This window comes from Andrographis paniculata, unplaced genomic scaffold (assembly GCF_009805555.1).
Source record: "Andrographis paniculata isolate CXL003 unplaced genomic scaffold, ASM980555v1 Contig71END, whole genome shotgun sequence".
Classification (NCBI taxonomy): domain Eukaryota; kingdom Viridiplantae; phylum Streptophyta; class Magnoliopsida; order Lamiales; family Acanthaceae; genus Andrographis; species Andrographis paniculata.
Window position 1 is genome coordinate 5480498 of NW_026137608.1, and position 13254 is coordinate 5493751.

Consider the following 13254-nt stretch of genomic DNA (forward strand, 5'->3'; position numbering starts at 1 on the left):
CCAACCGACCGGTTCTATTTGTCTTATCTCCTTAGATAGACAACTGGTTCAAGAGACTATCTTTTTGACACTTCTTTGCCCGACCTTTGTCTTGACAGACCTTCGCGTCTGCCGATACTTCTTCTCTGCCCGACCTTCGTTTTGACAGACCTCCGCGTCTGCCGATACTTCTTCTTTGCCCGACCTTCGTCTTAACCGACTTATGGGCCGTTTGACAGACCCATCCAGAATTCTACTGCTATTATTTATTATTATTATTTTTTTTTTTATGCTCAATAATAATATTTATTTTTACTATCATATTTTTAATTATTTATTAATTATATCTCTTCTAAATTCTTGTACATATAATAAAATAAACACCATAAGGGATGAAGGAAGTATTACTCTATCTTATGTTGTAAATATACTTAATAATTTTGTAAATTAAAGTTTAAAATCAAATGCATCATAAATAAATTATAAAAATATACTCCATCTATGATCTATCTATAATTAATATATCAATCTTTATGTAACTTTTACAAATAATAAAATATTTATACATCCAATATAAAATTATACAAATCCTACTCTGAGTACTGTCTTATTTTAATTTTTAAAATATTTAATCGATGGTAATGTAAGTCTCTCCGTACAACAAATTAATAAGTAGTATATATTTTAATTTATTACGTTTAATATTACATTTATTTATAAAATATCAAATTATTTATCATTTATTTTATTTTATTAATCAATTCATGTACTTTCTCAAAAAGGTTATTTTACTATCAATTAGTATAATATTATATTCATTAAAATTCTAATCTAACGCAAACAAATATATATTTAATGAACAAAAAATAAAATTTATTCGTCAAATTTATATTTATTTTTTTATTTTTCATAAAATATTAATTTGTATTTAGAGTAAATAATTTATACACACTTCTTAATTTGTAATTTTTAATATTATATTTATTTAAAAACTATCACTATTTATATATTCAATTTATAAAAAAAACTTTTTATCACATCATAATTTATTCATACACTTACTAAAATAATTTTATTTTTATCAAATTACTGTATTCAATTCAAATGAATATTAGGAGTAACAAAAAGGAAGTGTGGAAGGGGTCACGAGTCCCCACCGTACCATAGCCAATAGTAAAAAATGGTCACATCAGGTCGGTCCATTCCGCCACCCAATCGGACGGTTGGTGCATCGCCACGTCGCCCTAACCAATCCCTAACAGACAGCGGTTTCCGTCTTCCCCCCACCATTCCTCATCTCTCCCCCCCCCCCACCCCTACCCCCCCACCCACCCTGCCTGCGTATTCCCTTCCGTCCTCTTTTCCCTGGACGCGACGACATCAGCCACAAGTGGTGCGCCTCCAAAAGTCATCGCATGGAATAATGATGCCATCAGATTAAGATACCTTTCCTCCCCGACCTCTCTTCCCCCTCTTTATAAATGGCCGCCGGTATGTCCTTCCTTCTCTGAACATCGATCAATCCATGGTCGATTAATCAGCCATGGCAAATGCTCCTATTCATTATATTTACTAATATTCGAATAAACAATTGTGTTTACGCAGGAGCGAAATTCGGCCGCCGACATTAACGAATTGCTGCTTACAAAAATTGGGGGCGATGGCGACGGCGACGACGACGACGATAATTCCTAATTCTTCATCGGTTCGAAACTCGAAACCCTAATTTGGTCTTTCCAAAAATAGGTATGCCTTTATACATACAACAGATCTGGCCAGCTTATTGTCTCTTCTGAATTGCAATTTTGTAGGTCAGGAAGTACACGCACTCCAACTGGACCGTGTATATATATATATATATATATCTAGAGAGAGAGGGAGACAAAGATAGAGAGAGAAAGAGACTAAGACTGACAGAAGAGAGTGAGCACACGCAGGCAATTGTATGGAGTGCATACCTTTGTTTATACGTGTGCTCACTTCTCTTTCTGTCAGCTTCCACTCTCTATAATTTCTTGTTTATCTCAAACCCCCCTTTGATTTTCATCCATAACTCTCTCTCTCTCTCCTCTCCACTCCACTGCACACTGCGCAGAAAAATTAAAATAAAGGTAAAGTGTTTCTGGCTGCAATTCCGAAAAGATCATCAATTCAATTCACTTGGGTTTGATTTGTGCAGCCACTTGGAATTTCCCAGAACCAAAAACACAGACAGACAAGCTTATCCACAGAGTCAAATAGTGGATAACTGTGCACTGCACAGTAGGAACACGATAAGCACTATTTATTTCATTTTTTATTTTTGATTTTGCATTTTCCATGGTTGTTGTTTGTTACTATCTTCTTACAACCATGAGAATATAGTAAGGGTTATCCTGATTAATTGGGAAGGATGGAAGATGTCTGAAGGAGGAGGAGGCGTTGCTTTTGATGTTGCTGTCGGAGAGGACGGTTTGGATTTCCGAAGGTACCCTCTCCTTAATTAATAGCTTTGCTACTGTTATGATTTAACGGATGTACTTGTTTAACATTTTTTCTTTTTTTTTTTTTTTTTTTTTGCTATTTTTTGGATTTTTTCCCCTTTTCTGCAGCTACAGGAACACTTTGTTTCATTTCCAGTTCTCACCAGGTTTGTTTTTTCGTCTCAAAATCTTGAGATTTTTATTTCCTTTTTGTGTAGTCTGATTCTTTACATGGATTTAAAATTTTTGAGGTTATTTTATGTGGATTTGAAACCTTTACATTTGATTTTATTTCTTTCTCCTTTTTTTTTTCTAAGAACATAGAATTGTCACATAATCCGTGAAGGGATTGTAGATCTAGTGTAGCTGAAGTAATTAAACACTGGGAATATACACATGGAATCATGGGTGTGATTATGAAGGAGAAAAAGATAATTAAATCTACTAAATCTACGGGCTGGTTGGATTTTTTTTTTTTTTTTTTGTTTGGAAATTTTTCTGTGTATTTTCTTTATACAACTTTTCTTCCTAAATCATCCATCTTCAATGGTGGATCAAGGTTATTTCTTGGCCAGCTGCAGTCACAATTTGGTTCTCTATGTTCTTCCGTTGTTTTTTCCTTTTCTTTTTTTTTTTTTTTTAAAAAAAAAATTCTTCATTTTTTGGGCTTAAATGGCTAATCCTGTGTGTTAGAACAAAATAATGAATATATGAATTTTTGTTAATCTCTAAAGTGATCTGTTTTGAAGAGATTAAATTCGATGTAAAACTTGTTAGTTTGAAGTGAATTAAGTTTCAAGATATTGTTGCCAAGATAAACCTTGTCTTGTTCTTCCTAAAGTTATATTTTGGCTTCATTTGAGACTAATCATTTTTTTTGTCTTTTGTTATTTTCTTTCTGTTTCTCAATCACAAATTAATTTCTGTTAAAGTTAATTCGGGAACATCATAATAAAATGAATGACTCTAGTGTTTGGAAAGTTAACAAAATACTTTCTTGCTAGTGTAATAAGCTGTCACATAATCCGTGAAGGGATACTCCTTTCACATTTTAGAAGATTGGGGTTCAATTTCCATTAGACACAATAATATAGAAAGAATATATATATAATAATAATAATTTATATAAAAAAATTTCCGCATAATCCAATTTTATCATCGGTGTTATGAAGAAGCTATCTAAATTTGTCTTAATTTCCATGGCCAATAACCGTCATGATTAAAGCCGTGCTTATCCTTCCATGGCCGTCATCTTTCTTAAAGGGAATTCACATGTTAACTATCCATTTTCCTCTATATCTACACCCTTCTAACGAAGTTCCAAATCCCGTAGACCTTTTTACCGTTTAGTTGGCTATATTTCTTGCACAAAGAGGGAAGAAACCGGTTGAGGGAAGAATCACAAGAAAAAGTTTTTAGCTATTTGATATTTGAGCATAATTATACGGTGTCCGTCAATAATATCCCGGACTTGAAAAAAGTCCGAAGAAATGACAATTTTTTAAGTTTTAGGACCCTCGAGAATATATGCATGTGTATATTGGAGAATAGATAGAGAGGGGAAGAGGGAGAGTGGAAAACACACTCATGTATAATTCAAATTCAAAACCTCTTAAGAATGATGACATTTGACCTATACATAGATACATATATATATATATATTTATAGGAGTAGAACAAATAAACTATAATCATTCTAAGAAAAAAAACAACTTAAATCTAATTAGATTTAGTTAAATAATATCTACCAAATCTAAATAATATTATCTTTAAAAAATTTCACTGAACTTTGATAATTTAGAATTAATTCTAACAAAGTCCCCTTAATCTTGGATTAGGGCTAGGTACCACATAAGATGTCTTTTTGTTTCTATTTGTATACTTGACAAATTCTTTGTGAGTGGATCGGCTCATTGCTCTTTCACTTTTTCTTGGATCATGAGAAAACCGACTAATAGCTTTGCTCACAAAAATCTCAACTAGTAGCCATGTCATGTGGACCAAAGTCTCTAATATGTCAATTATAGGATGTGGGGGTGCTTCCTTTTTGAAACCCCTAGAGCTTCAATCCCCATGAAGACCACGTATAGAACAATTGCAATTAGGAGATTTTTGTAACCCGCAATTCTGGCGAAGAATAGTTTGAGCTTTTTGCATTCAAATTGCACTCTTTATCCCGAGTATGAATGGATTCCAATCTGATTCACAAATCAATGTGAATAGTTGAAAATCATACTCGATCACTTGGTTGTTAAGGAGTTCCTCTAGTTCATCATATGGAAGAGTGCACTAATCATCCAATGGTAAATTGGGATCGAGGTTTCCAACTATTCCTTTTCCGTTCTGCCTCGTTCAATGGCTACACTCCCTTCGATTTACTCTTGTAGAGTGGCTTTTTGCCATTAAACACAAGATCTTCATGTTCAGATCTTGGATTGTTGAATGCATACGCCTGAATTTATCTTCCAACTTCTCCCCATCATCTAATTACTAATCGAAATTTGTGTTGGAAGACGGAAAATTTGTATCACAAAATAGAAGCCACAATCATGGACCACACCATTATTGTTCTACTTGGATTGTTTATGAAAACTCAAATGGTGTCAAATATAAAATCTTGAAGTGGGGGCTCATTTTGCACTTTGTTATGAAGAGCTAGTTGCTTTGTTTCCACTTCTTTCGACGATAGAAAGTGTTGGCTCTTCGTCTTCTATGAGAGTCATGTCTTTTCTTCCAAAGACTCAAGTTGGCTTTTGATTCATGTGGTTTGCTCCGGCTTTTGGACAAATAATGACTCATCTTCTCACATTTGAGCATTTGATATGACTTTTGTAACGATTACCTTTGCTAGAGCCTTTCGCATCATAAGAGGAAGTCTTTCCTTGTTTTTTTTTGTCTCTACCTCTATTTCCCTTTGGTAAGGAGTAGTTGACTATCTCCGACTATGATGTGTTCCCGTATCCATATGCGCTCCTCAAATGCTTTTAGATGTCCAATAGCCTCTTCAAATGGCATGGTCTTGAGATTAAATAACTTTTCAATTCATGCAATAACTGGATAATATTTATTTGGAATGGTATTGAACAATTTCTTTACTAAGGATGCATCATCCAATAGCCTCTTTGTGCATGAGCACTTTGCGGAAATTCTACTTAGCTTCCTTCGTGTCTCACTCTATTCGCTTACTTTCTAATTCACCTTTTAATCCTTGCAAATGTGCCGTCTCGACACGTTCAATCCAACAAATTTGGTTTTGAAGCAATCCCATGCCTCATTGGCAATATTTCCTTTTGACTTCAATCCTCGTCGACTTATCCTTTCTTACCACAACACTAATGTCTTTCTTCGGTTCGATAGCATGGCCCCGGACTTCCATTATGGCTTCAACCTTGATCGACCAACTGGTGTAATTTATCGCCGCAAGTTGTGGGTAGACGAACGACACGGCCGCACACTGCGGAACGATTGACATTGGGTTGAACCGTCGATATTTGGGCCCCTCGAATATGAATATATATATATATATATTATGTATATTGAAGAATAGATAAAGAGAGAAGGAGAGAGTGGAATACCTGTATTTTTCTAATTCAACATCTATAAACAAACTATAGAAAAAGAAAAAAAGAAAGGAAAAAAAAACAAAAAAAAACAAAAAAAACAAAAACTGATCTAAATAGACTTGTCCGGCATGAATACCAACCTTTTATTTTGGTTGGCAGAAACCCTAATTTCCTGTTTGGGAATTACGCTGCAAATTAAAGAAGGGGGACTTTTGATTCTCCTCTAATTTTTTCAGATCCATCCATTAATGTATCCATCCATCCATCTGTGGGTCGATGATTGAGAGGAGAGGGAGAGAGACTCCATAGACTTGACAGAAGAGAGGGAGCACTGGCACACGATTGTATACAGTCATTATACCTTTGTCTGTGCTTGTGCTCTCTTGTCTTCTGTCACCCTTCTCTCTCTCTCTGTTGCTCTTCATCCCCTTCTTCAATCCCTACCTGTTTTTTGTTTTTGGTTTTTCACCCTTTGCTGCTGTTGATTTTTTTTATTTTTTTAAAATTCTTCTGGTTTGCTTGATACTGTTCACCTTCCTTGGATCCTTTTTTTTTTTTCGATTTTTTGTATATCCGTGATTTGATTTTTCATGTGCAATAGGAAAAATCCGATGATTGGGTGGGTTAGAGACATAATTAATTTGGAGGTGAGCGTTTCTGTTGGAGAGGACGACTTCGATTTCGTGGAGTTACACTGATTGGGGTGAGCTTCTTAACAGATTAATTATATCTGTGTACTTTCTTGATTATATATTTATTTGATGTTTTTGGTTTCTCTCCCTAAAACATAGAACAATCGTTGTTGTATTCCCCATAAAACAATCGTTGTTTTATTTGGTGTAAATCTTTTACATAATGCTATTTTAATGGTTTATCGCCTTGAATTTTGGCTAGTCTAAAAAAATTGTTTATTTTGTGTATATTTATTTATTATTTATTCTTTGCTTTTTGTTGATTATAAGAATATATGTTGGAGGAAATGCTAAAATGGATGTATATATATATTTTTTTACATGTAGATTTTTTTTTTTTTTTTTGTTTTTAATTTGACCTTCACCCAAGCTCATAATTTTCGAATTTTGATTGTTATTCTAACGAATGAAGTTGTTACTTGCAGTGAGCTTCTTTGGTATGATTTATTTTCTTAAAAGTTGGAATTCCTAATTTGTGATCATATTTATTATTTGGGTGTTTTTAGGTTAGTTTTTTATTACCTCGTTGAGTTGAGTTTTATATTGAAATGTGTGATATTATGTCGATACATTGGTTGGGCATGTTATCATTCTTGTTGTATCTGATCTCAAATTGCAGTTTTGGTGGTTGCGTCTTTTTATTAGATTCATTCATCTTGTTTGTTCGGATAAGGTATATTTAGGTTTTGTATTGTTGTAATTGAAGATGATTTCGAAGACTTTCTATATTCTATGTTTTTATTAGATCACGGCAGAGTTAGTCAAAGCTTTTTTGTTTTGTTTATTACTTTTTGGGTGGTGCAATGTTGTTAGGGAAAAATGAAAAAATATATGAAAATTTATAATAATCATATTAAATTTTGATGTCGCTACTTATAAATTTTACACTTTTTTCCTTAAAGTTCCACCATTAACATGATTGGTGGCTTTCGCAACGTGATCACATTGTAAAAGGTCTCAAATTATTATCATACTAAAATACACGAAGAAAAGATGTTATGAACTTATGATCAAATTGTTGACAATATGAAGAATTTAACAAGATGATGTTTTTTAGCACCCACAGATAGGACCAGAACAAAAATATTGCCCAAATCTAACACTTGGGCAGAACCTGTCACTTGCCCAACCCCTGATGAAATTTAGAAATTAGGTAAATTGATACTCACAATCTTCTGTTTATTGGGATAAGCATTTGAAGGAGCAGACGTCAAAGCACCAATAAGTTTAAAGGGTTCATTCTAATCTCATTTATTTTCTTGTATTATTATTACTATAATAATTTGAATATTTTAGATTTTTTACTATTTTAGTTTGACTGTGTTTGAATTTTTTAGTTTCATTTTCCAGTTAAATTATGTTAATTTGATATTTTATATAGGAAACAGAGCAGTGAAATAGAGCATGGGAGAAATAAACTGTCTGTAACAGAAATATCTGAAACAGAGCAGTGAAATACTGCCCAAATCTAACACTTAGTAATATTAATGCTTGTTGAAAAGTTGAGATCTTAGATTTCTCAAAAGATGTCTTGTGCTCTTTTTTTTTTTTTAGGTCTAAATTTGCATTCGGTTTGGTTCATATGTTAGCATCTACACTATGCACAATAATGCCCTTGAGATTTTATAATATTTTTTCCCCTAAATTCGTTTTAGGATATGATTTATCAGTTAACATTTGTACAATTTATATAATCCTTCTTAAAGAGATTATGATATTCTTTTCAATCTAAATTTATATTCGAATATGGCTTATCAATTTGCACTTGCATCATGTACTACATATATCACCGTTTTGAAATTTTTTTTATATAATTTATTCTCTAAATTTATATTTTGTTATGATTTATGAATTAGTACTTACACTTTGTGTATTTGGGATAACCCTGACCTAAGGAAACAACACATAATAGAAATTGAGGTTGTTGAATACCTCGTCTTTCACATCACCTCTAAATTTTTTGGACAAGATGAATCATGAAATCCTGTTGATATCCATGACATAAATGTATGTATTGTTATGAGTGCTTCAAATAAGATGGTAGTTCGTGTTATAGTATTTTCACTAATGATTCACTTTTTGGGAATTTATTATTTCACTTATTCTTGACATATTATCTTTCTTTATTGAACACTACAGGTGTATATATTCCAATCTTTTTTTTTTTTTTGTTTGCTTCATCTTATATGATCATAGTGATTGTATCATTTTATTTATAAAAACTTAATATTTAGTCGGATCCGTCAATAATAATTTGTGAATGAAAACTAAACTATTAACATACTTTTGAAAATGTTGAATGCTATTTGAATATCTTTTGCAATTTCTTACATTGAATGTTACTTGAATCACTTTTGTAGCTTCTTGTATTGTATTTGTGAAAATATAGGGTGTTGTTTTACTCTTTTTTATAACTTCTTATTCTGTATACAACAGGTCGAGGACTTGCATATATACATACATACATACACACAAATTCATTCACATAGCACAGATAGTATGTGACTATATGCTGCTCTAGCCAGTTTCACACACGATCATGACAAATTCATTCACATAGCACAGGTAGTATGTGATTACGTGCTGCTCTAATTTGTCATGATCGTGTGTGAAACGGGCTATTATTATTTTAAGTTGAATCAACATTTATGGAATAGCTCGTTCTTGTTGTAACATGATTTAGGATTAAAATTGTTTGTGCTATACAATTGTGCAGGTTTAATTTGTTGCCATATATGCAAAATCTTTCATTCCATGATGCTATGTTGGAGTTAGAAAGCAATTGGTTAGTCAATAATGCTAAGAAGAATTCTTACTGAATATGAAATAATCTTCTTATCTCAATGTTTAAAGTTGATGATTCTATTGTTTTGTTTGTTGCATCTACTGGTAATGTATTTTTGTGTACATCAGAACATGCATGCTCGTCATACCATAGTTTGTAGCTACAAAAGTTTGAGGAATAAAATATTAGCCGTTGGATGATAATATTATCTGAATTTTATTGTAACAAAATTTGCTTTAATCATTAGTGTTATTGTCCAAAATTTGATGATTTGTTGGATGATAATATTATTTGGATTTTATTGTAACAAATGTTACTTTAATCATTAGTGTTATTGCCCAAAATTTGATGATTTGTTGGATGATAATATTATTTGGATTTTATTGTAACAAAGATTACTTTAATCATTAGTGTTATTGTCCAAAATTTGATGATTTGTTTGTATATTATTATTCGTTCAATTTTTTAAAATAGAGATTAATTGCTTTACTCTTACAGTTATTGGCTATGGAACTTGCAACAAAATTTGATGATTTATTTGTATATATTAATTCGTTCAATCTTAAAATATTAATATTCATATTTTATTAAAATGATTATTATATAATCTTATTTAATATTAAATTAAATATTTACTCTATTATTTTATTTTAAAATTTTTATTTTTGGTTTTACTATTTTTTTCAATTGAACTTAAATCTTATTTATCATATATTAATAATATAAAAATAATATAAAATTATTATATTATCGTTGAGCCAAGTGTGTATTCAAATGAATTATTAACAAATTACTAAAATTAACGACTTCAAGTTAAATCTTTGAGGTTATGTTGGATTTATTTTTAGTAAGATGACCTTTTAATTTTTCATTTTAACCTTGGGAACTCCAAGAATCTTTAGTTAGTGTATTTGTGTTTATATTTTTTTTAAAAAATTATTATTTTATTTTATAAAATATCAATTAAAATATTATTTAAATTAAAAATCAAATTTAATTTTAAACCATAATCAAATAATAAATCTCAAATTTTGTTGAATCTTTATTATTGATTCTTGGAAATTACAAAAAATATCAGAAAATTATAAAAATATTATAAGTAAAATAATTTTTATTGTTATTTTCACTTTAATGATAAAAATAAATTAAAATATTAATTTAGTAATTATAAAACTTTCAATATTTTGAAAATAATGAAGATATTAAAAATAAATATTTAACATAAAAAATTTAGTTATTATTGTTATTATTATTATACACTTGCGCATATTCGATTAATTAAATATAGGTTTATTTGGTTTTGTTTTCACAACCTCGTTTTTACAATATACACACTTATGTCATGAATATCATAGAATTTTTCATCTTGTCCAAAGCTTACAAGTAATGTGCATAGTATAATTGTCAGAATTTTGAAAGTATCAAATAATTCATTTAAAAATTGATTGTGAGCTATCAATAAACTTATCTCAATATTTAATAGTAACATTGCAATGTATATATATATACACACACACACATATGTATATGTATTTCAAATGACTTAGAAAATAAGTAATGACAAGTAATTAATGTCAATCTGCTATCCACAATAATAAGTTTGGTACTAACACATCAATTTTATGATTGACAAGAATTTTATAAAATATTGAACAATATATGTATATATATATTTCAATTTTATTTCTTTCTTGTTGATTTATCTTGTAATTTTTAATATTTTCACCAATGATTTTTTTTGTTGAAAATTTATTATTTCTCTTGGCTTTTGATATATTATCTTTTCTTATTGAATGATATATATATATATATATATTTGTTAATCTTGTTTTTTTTTTTTAATTTTATTTAAGAGAATTGTATCATTTTATCTATAAAGAATTAACGTCTAATCAGATTAGTCCATATAATTTGTGAATGAGAATTCAACTATTAATGGACTATTGAAATTATTGAATGTTATTTGAATATTTTTTTTTTAATTTTTTATATCATGTTTTCAAAAATACTAAATGTTATTTGAATCTCTTTTGCAATTTTGTTTATATAGTATTTTTCAAGATACTAACTGTTATTTGCATATTTTTTATAGTTTTTTTATTTTATGTACAATAGGTCGAGGATTCCTTCATATGTTCGATTTTAAGGTCTCTGCATCAATGTTAATAAAAACAAGTTAATTACTCCTTACCTTTAAAGCTATATGTATATATATATATACCTACAAACACAAATGTACACCAATTCATTCACATAGCATAGGTAGTATGTGACTATGTGCTACTCTAATTTGTCATATAATTGTGTGAAACTAGCAATTATTATTTTAAATTGGATATTGTTATTATAAAACAAGTTATGATTAAAAATACTTTGTGGTGTTTGATTATGCAGACATATACCCCTTGGATATTATGTTGAAGTTAAAAAGTAAGCGATTTTTCAATAATGTTAAAAGTTTGCCGGATATGTTGAACCGAATATGAAATGATTCTCTTATCTTAATGTTAAAAGTTAGAGATTCTATTATTGGTGATATATATGTGTGTCTGTGCATGCTCTCCTTAATTGATACAACAACTTGAACGACGATCAAAATTAGGAACAAAATACTAGCTTTGGATGTTAATGTCATCTGAAAGTTTGCTGCAAAAGAGATTGTCTTTTGTTCATTTTGTGTAATTGTGTAAATATCATCATAAGTAAGTGGTCAATGATTCTGATGAAAATTTATAATGGCTATAAATCGCATGTCAAATATAAACTATCTCAAAAGTTGATAACAAAATATTGTTTGCAGACTACTAATTAAAATCTTTTATTTTATCTAGTTGAATTTTTCCACATGATTTTTTTTTTAATTTAATCTTTCACTTTCTTGAATTTTGCTTGTCTGAATTTATATATATATATATATATTATTTACTTTTTGTTGTTTATAAGAATATATATTGAAAATATGCTAAAATGGATATATATATTTTGAATTATGAGATTTTTTTTTAATGTTTTTTTTGTTCTTTATTTACCCTTTTTGTGCATGATTTGTTTTCTTAAAATTTGGAACCCCTCATTTGTGATTATATTTATTTTCGGTTGGTTTTAGGTTAGTTTTCGGTTTCATCTTTGATTTTTGTATTGAAATGAGTGATGTTGTATCAATACATTGGTTGGGCATGTTGTTGTTCTTGTTGTATATAATCTCGAATTACAATTTTGGTGGTTTTTTTTTTTTTTTTCAATTTCATTCCTCTTGTCGGTCCGGATAAGGTATATTTAATTTTTGTATTATTGTAATTGAAGATGCTTTTAAAGAATTTCTTTATTCCATATTTTATTAGATTACGACATAAGATAGTCGTTGTCTTTTTGTTTTATTATTGCTTTTTGTATGGTGCAATATTGTCGGGGAAAATGAAAAAATATATAAAGATCTATGATAAATAATCATATTAAATTGTGATGCCCACAATTTTAAATTTTACATTTATATCCTTAATATTACAACATTAGCATGATTGATGGCTTCCGCAATGTGATCACATTGTAGGAAGCTTTGAATCATTTTTATATTGAAATACGCAAAGAATATATATTTTTTTATTAGCACTCAAGTTTAAAGGCTTCATTCTAATCTCATTTATTTTCTTAAAGTTATTATCACTAAAATGATTTGAATATTTTAGATTTGTTTACTCTTTTAGCTTGATTTTGTGTTTCTGTTTTTTTTTTTTTTTGTTCTTAGTTTTTAAGTTAAATGATATTGGATTTAA

General features: G+C 29.7%; 1 long non-coding RNA gene across 2 annotated transcripts; it reads left to right on the plus strand.

Annotated features, from left to right (window-relative positions):
• The first annotated feature begins 1306 nt into the window (after positions 1 to 1306).
• On the plus strand, positions 1307 to 7912 carry LOC127264986 (uncharacterized). Of its 2 annotated transcripts, XR_007841866.1 has the most exons (7): positions 1307 to 1470; positions 1585 to 1684; positions 1791 to 2090; positions 2159 to 2241; positions 2371 to 2446; positions 2571 to 2608; positions 6606 to 7912. It is a non-coding gene; the product is annotated as an uncharacterized LOC127264986 (long non-coding RNA). The 2 variants fall into 2 exon arrangements; XR_007841865.1 differs by having other exon boundaries at positions 2159 to 2446.
• Positions 7913 to 13254: the final 5342 nt, after the last annotated feature.